The sequence below is a fragment of the Canis lupus genome, chromosome 11 (genome assembly GCF_048164855.1).
Source record: "Canis lupus baileyi chromosome 11, mCanLup2.hap1, whole genome shotgun sequence".
NCBI lineage: Eukaryota > Metazoa > Chordata > Mammalia > Carnivora > Canidae > Canis > Canis lupus.
The window spans coordinates 57,490,438-57,497,931 of NC_132848.1; the positions used below are offsets into that span (position 1 = coordinate 57,490,438).

The 7,494-nt window shown below is 41.1% G+C and overlaps 1 long non-coding RNA gene across 2 annotated transcripts; it reads right to left on the minus strand.

The window, feature by feature from the left end:
• Positions 1-799: 799 nt before the first annotated feature.
• On the minus strand, positions 800-6,292 carry LOC140600228 (uncharacterized). 2 transcript variants are annotated; one of them, XR_012003444.1, is made up of 3 exons: positions 4,579-6,292; positions 1,982-2,146; positions 800-1,893 (listed from the first exon to the last, which is right to left on the minus strand). It is a non-coding gene; the product is annotated as an uncharacterized lncRNA (long non-coding RNA). The 2 variants fall into 2 exon arrangements; XR_012003443.1 differs by lacking the exon at positions 4,579-6,292 and having other exon boundaries at positions 1,982-4,571.
• Positions 6,293-7,494: the final 1,202 nt, after the last annotated feature.

The following is a 7,494-nucleotide window of genomic DNA, read 5'->3' on the forward strand; positions in this document are numbered from 1 at the left end:
GGCCTTAGTTAGAGTTCCACAGTTCACCAAGAGCCACAATTTTAAATCTAATTCCCAAAGCTGTTTCTTTAGAATGCAATTGCAGAAAACAGAAGGGGCAGATGTTAGTATTAATGCCACCACATTGAAACAGTTTCTGGAAATGTAGCCTGAAAGAGGATTTGCTCTAACTACTGATGGCTGTCTCGGTTCTGTTACTGCCCTTGCCTATAGAGGAACCTATGACAGGTAAACCACTGGGGCCTCCTCCCACAGAGGGCTCCTCACCCAGCAGTTGCCTGTTCCATCCGGTGCTCTAGCAAACAGCCCTGATAGAAGGGCCCCATAACCGTATTTCTAGACACCAGGTTATGACTGTGTCCACCGTAGGAAGTTAGTTTTGTGTTTTTAAAAAATCATCACACAAGCATCCTCACAGCATGATACCTGAGAAAAAGGGGTAAATGCCTCCCATGGTTGTGTCAGGAGGAAAGTGAACGACAAAATGGCTAATATTTTATTTCCACATTATTTCCCTAAGCCCCCTTGTTCTCCAGACCTTTCCGTCCTTTTAAACCACAGGTAGCTTCTGGCAAAGCTTAAGACAGATGGCAACGTAGAGTTCCTGGCAGCCAAGATAAATGTACGTAATATCGAGCACCCAGCACACAGCTTTGGAGGCTCAAGACACCCCCTGCTCCTTCCTGACACCTCAGGAAGGGTCGCTTGCTAAAATAATTTTCTGGTTAACAAGAAATCTATGCAACATTTCATGCCCGGCTTGTTTCAGAAGCCCCCTCTGAGGGATCCACGCTATGCATTTTAATTTAGGTTTACATGTTTTGTTTTTTAATAGAATGAACTGTGCATAACAACACATTTCGCAATATGAAATGAAAAGCCCTCGATACAGTTCATCCACTGGAAGGTTTTAAATCTAAATCCAGAACAAATAAAGCAAAATAAACCCAGCAGGACTCCAACTTTCCTCTTCTAACATTTGGTAATTTGTTTGGGCATGGAGCGTGGGGAGATGTGGGGCAAGGAGGAGGTGGGGGAGGCAGAGAAGCACAGGATGTTTGCGACCTGCAAAGGAATCCTTATTCTCATCTCGAGTCCAAGACCTTGTATTGAACATCACAGTATGTAAGATGCTGTCCTGAATCCCTCTTGGTCATTTTGCCACATTTGCTGGAAATCAATCCGTTTGCAATCAGCTCAGATTTCAAATAACCTTTGAGAGGCTTTTTACCATTGCAGCATGTAAATGGAGATTTCAGATCCATTTGAAAACGCAGCAGGAGGGCTAATTTGGAGATAATAGACATTTTCTATTTGTTTGTGTTCAAATCCACAAGGTTTTATAGAATTCCAGGAACTTGTTGGTTAACACAGATTTTTCTAACAAAAGCTCTGTCCAGAACCTGGCAGCTTCCAAGCACGCACTTAGCCCAGTGACTGACCCAGGAAGAGAAAGGTCCAGAGCACTCACTTGAACTGCCTACAGTCACTCAAGGATGCAAAGCAGCCCCTTTCAGCCATATCTTCAGAAGGCTGTGCCCCATGTCGACATTCCCAGTGTCCATCCTTGAAGACCCTGAAGAAGTGGGAAGCACTGAAGATGCTGAGTGGTTCTAGGAAGTGGCCCCCTACCCCTCCTGCCCTCCACTGGTAGCATTTGAAGCATCGGACTCCTCTGACAGGGTGATCCATTTCTCCCAGGGCTTGGAGGAGTTTGATTAGTGGATTTGGGCAAATGCACCACTTTAGAGAATGTTTTGCATTATCCCAGTCATGAACATATACTTGCTTCAATCCACAAACATAGGAAATTACAAAAATCTAGAATTCAACCCTCAGCTTCTTTTCCTCTGATTTATTCATACAAATCCTCTTCTAGGCCTGTGAGGTCACCTGCAAGAGGAAACTCATTGTTATTTCTCCCCATCACGTTAGTCTGAAAGTTAAAGAGATTGTAAATGAGACTGCAAAGATGCCTTACCTTCTTTCTATTTTCTAAGTCCTACTCATCCTTCAAGATCCAACCCCAGCGAGTCTTCCCAAGGTCTTTCCCATCCACTCACAGGTCACACTGAAATACCGTGGATGTTAGCTTCAGTATCCTATATTGTGTTCAGGTCTTTCCCTAACCAGGTTTCTGTAAAAACTGAGAATTAAGACAGAGTATAAACATGGGAACCAAAATATCAGCCTAGTTACCAAGTGGTTTTGTTAGACTAACCCCTAGATTTATTGAGGCAGACTTGCTCCCAATATTAGGCAGCCCTGGACCAGGGCAAGGGATGGATACCTGTCCAGGAGAAACATGCATGTTGGAAGAGAAGCATGGAGGAAAGCTCATGTCCCACATGGACAAATGAGCTCCCAAGAGGAGAAGGATGGAAGTGTCTAGAGCACATTTCACCACTCACATGGGTCACTTCTCCCCTTCATTGGGGGCAGAGTGAATAATAAAAGGGAGAGAAAAGTCTGGCATCTGTTCAAGAAAATTTCTCCTTGAAGAAGCCAGAGAGGGGAAAATTTTCTTTTCCTCCAGCACATAGTTTTGTGTTAAATTTGTCCACATGTGTTAGTTTTGTTTCTTTATCTGGGTTTTTTAAGCTTCTTCGGGATAAGAGCCATGTCTTACATATCTCGTATCCCTCACAGAGGCAAACACAATACTAGGTAAATAATGAATATTTAAGAAAGATTGGTCTTTAAAAGGATTGACAAGAGCAAGGATTGTTCAAAGTTAACTGTTCGCATTTGTGAAAAACAACTAAATTGTAGAAATTCAAATCTGTTTCATCAATAGGTTGACCAGTTTGGACCTGGGTCCCAGTCAAATCTTCATATCCAAAAAACTATACCTAAAACCACACAGCCTTATTATTCTCTATTGCAAAAACCCCTCTCTTTCACTACTCAGAACACATTATCACCTAAAGATCTTGAGCATAATTTGGCATAAGCTCATTCTTCACACACTCAGATCTTAAATATCTATTCCCCTTTGATGAAATATCTATAGCAAATATTGCAGGATTTGGTTCAAAAAAAGAAGAGAAATACATTTCAAACTGCAAGAAATAGTGCTGGGAACTATCACTTCCGGGCAGACACAGGTAGCATATACTCAAATTCCTCCATTTGGGTTGATGAAAATCTTGCAGTTACACCATAAGCAGAAATAAGAAAATCTATACACTGAAGAGATGCCCTACCAGCACACAAAGCAAACTGTGAGTGTAAAATTCTTGAGTGTTTACACACCATCTGCCTGGATATGAAAAAATGCAGTCACAGGCATAAATGGAGGGATAACAAATGAAAGAAATTCAAAACTGGAATGCCCTGAAAGTCAAGCTCTAGAAGTTCCCCCAAATGAGAGTTGACAAGGTGCTACCTACTTTCTGCATAGATTGCAAGAGCATTAGTGAAGCTGTTGCATGTTTATTGGTTAGTGTCCTCTCCCTGGAAGAGGTATGTTTTTAAGTATCCCTAGAAGAAAAAGAAAAATGTGGCCTGCAGACAAATGTATGCATTGATCCATATCTAACCAAGAAACTACCTTCTATGAAGGAATATCTGCAACTCTTAACTATCATCAACTAGAGGCAATTGATAGAAACACTGTGTAACACTATATCAATGATGTTGGTGGATTCTGTTACCTATAGAGGTGCTTCTGAGGAACACCCTGGGAAAATGGCCTTCCAAGGCAGGCATTAACTACCAAGTGGTCAGGACCCCTGGGTGGCTTAGTTGTTTAAACATCTGATTCTTGATTTGGGCTCTGGTCATGATCTCAAGGTCATGAGATTGACCCCCATGTGGGGCTCTGTACTCAGCGCAGAGTCTGCTTGAAATTCTCTCTCTCCCTTTCCTCCTGTCCCGCTCCATGCTGCTCATGTGCTCTCTCACTCTCACTCTCCCTAAAATAAATAAATAAAATATTAAAAAAAAAAAAACTACCAAGTGCTTACTAGCAAGCCAACCTTAAGTGGAGAAGTTGAAATCATGGAAATACTGTCAGGAAACTGGCTCCAAAAAGTCACCAAAACCTACCCCAAACTCCCCAGCTTCTCCCTAAACCATTGAAAAAAATTGTTCCTTTGACTTAATGAGTCCATGTAGTTCTTTTATTTAATAGACACTTATATAGTTCTTATTATGTGTCAAGCAGGGCTTTAGGTATGTTACTCCTCTTGCCAAGCTGACCAAAGCATAATGATGACAATAATACTTTCTCTACCCTTTCTCTGAACTTTGGGGCTCACATCCATAAAGCCAAGAAAACTAATGTCTGCATAAATTTACTCAGACAATCCAAGAATCAAGCAATTGTAGATAAAAATAAGATTGATCCCTAAGAGCTAAACTATAATTATAAATTTAAAAATATATCAAGGTAGACATATGTAAAGTCAACTTAAAAAGAAAAATTGCTCTTTATCGTAATCCTATTGGGCTACTATAACAAAAATGCCACAAATTGGGTATCTTGCACACAAGGGAAATTCCTTTCTCACAGTTCTGGAGGTTGGGAAGTCTAAGATCAAGGTGCCAACAGTTCAATGTCTGATAAGGGCTCACTTGGTCATAGACAGCTGTCTTCTCCTGTGATTTCACATGGCAGAGGGACAAGAGAACTCTCTGGAACCTTTTCTATAAGGGCCCCAAGCCCCCTCATGAGAGCTCCACCTATGAATTTGGAGAGGATACAAACATTCAGACCGTAGCATTCTCAGACCTACCAGTCTTAGTTTTCATCAGACTGAAACTGTTTAGACACTTCCAACACACTGAGTCTGAAAGAAGGTAAATCAGCCTTAGATATATAGGGGGAGAAGGGACTCCCAACAGCCAATAGCAGTGGGTTCATTTGGGCACCATCCAGGGAACAGTGAAGTACTTGGTCAGTCCAACTTATATACTAATGCACCTGATGCGTTGTCTCTTTTCTGGAAACGTACGCACTGGGGCATGCCAACAAAGCTGATGACATGAAGTGTTTGAGTCATATTAAGTCTCCTAGCCTTACTTCCATGGTCACCAAGCAGCCTTCTGATAATTTGGTTTCTCTTACACATATAACTTGTCTCCAGGGAGAGCATACCCTCAGGCCAACCAGGAATTTCTGGTCCTGTGGCAATTATTTTTCTCATAATAAATTATTAAGCTGGCATTATGACTTTATACATCAGCCTGTTGAGAACTTTTTTCATGTAAGTCCAGTCAACTCAGAAACAACAACAAGATCTGTTTCTGAATTTGGAGCCCAAAGCGCCAGACCCTGATCCTCTCAGTTATATGCCATCTTGTGAAGACTCCCAGTGACCAGTCCCCAATTATGCAGCACCCTGAATGAATGACCCTGACAAAATAACTAACATACTTTGTGGCTGAGCAATAGGATCACACATAAGGGACAAGTAAAACATAGACCAAAAAGGACAGACTTTTGGATTAAACAAATTTGTGCTTAAACCTGGCTCTACGATTTGCTAGCTTTGTTATTTAACCTCTGATTCTCAATTTTCTTACTTAAAAATGGAGGAAATGCCTACGTTAATAATTAGCAGTTCTGAAAGTGCAGACCCTGGGTGTCTTGATAAATTCAGGCTGCTATAACAGAATACCATAGGCCACGTAGCTTATAAATAACAAAAATGTATTTCTCACACTTTGGGAAGTCCAAGATCAGGGTGGCCACAGTCTCTGGTGAAAACCTGCTTCCTGGTAGTCCATCCACTATGTCCTTCATGGTGGGAGGGGGAAGAGAGCTCTCTGGGGTCTCTTTTATAAGGGTGCTAATCTCATTCACAAAGGTGCTGTTCTCAAGACCTAATCACCTTTCAAAGGCCCCCACCCCCTGATACCATCACCTTGGAGGTTAGGATTTCAACATATGAATTTTGGGAGGACACAAACATTCAGTCTATAGCACTGGACAAGCAGCAACAACATTTATAGAAACTCATTAAAAATGGAAATTCTTACACTAACAATGAGACTGAAGAAAGAGAAATTAAGGAGTCAATCCCATTTACAATTGCACCCAATAGCATAAGATACCTAGGAATAAACCTAACCAAAGAGGTAAAGGATCTATACCCTAAAAACTATAGAACACTTCTGAAAGAAATTGAGGAAGACACAAAGAGATGGAAAAATATTCCATGCTCATGGATTGTAAGAATTAATATTGTGAAAATGTCAATGTTACCCTCGGCAATTTACACATTTAATGCAATCCCTATCAAAATACCATGGACTTTCTTCAGAGAGTTAGAACAAATTATTTTAGGATTTGTGTGGAATCAGAAAAGACCCCGAATAGCCAGGGTAATTTTAAAAAAGAAAACCATAGCTGGGGGCATCACAATGCCAGATTTCAGGTTGTACTACAAAGCTGTGGTCATCAAGACAGTGTGGTACTGGCACAAAAACAGACACATAGATCAATGGAACAGAATAGAGAATCCAGAAGTGGACCCTGAACTTTATGGGCAACTAATATTCGATAAATAAGGAAAGACTATCCACTGGAAGAAAGACAGTCTCTTCAATAAATGGTGCTGGAAAATTGGACATCCACATGCAGAAGAATGAAACTAGACCACTCTCTTGCACCATACACAAAGATAAACTCAAAATGGATGAAAGATCTAAATGTGAGACAAGATTCCATCAAAATCCTAAAGGAGAACACAGGCAACACCCTTTTTGAACTCGGCCACAGTAACTTCTTGCAAGATACATCCACGAAGGCAAAAGAAACAAAAGCAAAAATGAACTATTGGGACTTCATCAAGATAAGGAGCTTTTGCACAGCAAAGGATACAGTCAACAAAACTAAAAGACAACCTACAGAATGGGAGAAGATATTTGCAAATGACATATCAGATAAAGGGCTAGTTTCCAAGATCTATAAAGAACTTATTAAACTCAACACCAAAGAAACAAACAATCCAATCATGAAATGGGCAAAAGACATGAAGAGAAATCTCACAGAGGAAGACATAGACATGGCCAACATGCACATGAGAAAATGCTCTGCATCACTTGCCATCAGGGAAATACAAATCAAAACCACAATGAGATACCACCTCACACCAGTGAGAATGGGGAAAATTAACAAGGCAGGAAACAACAAATGTTGGAGAGGATGCGGAGAAAAGGGAACCCTCTTACACTGTTGGTGGGAATGTGAACTGGTGCAGCCACTCTGGAAAACTGTGTGGAGGTTCCTCAAAGAGTTAAAAATAGACCTGCCCTATGACCCAGCAATTGCACTGTTGGGGATTTACCCCAAAGATACAAATGCAATGAAACGCCGGGACACCTGCACCCCGATGTTTATAGCAACAATGGCCACGATAGCCAAACTGTGGAAGGAGCCTCGGTGTCCATCGAAAGATGAATGGATCAAGAAGATGTGGTTTATGTATACAATGGAATATTACTCAGCCATTAGAAACGACAAATACCCACCATTTGCTTCAACGT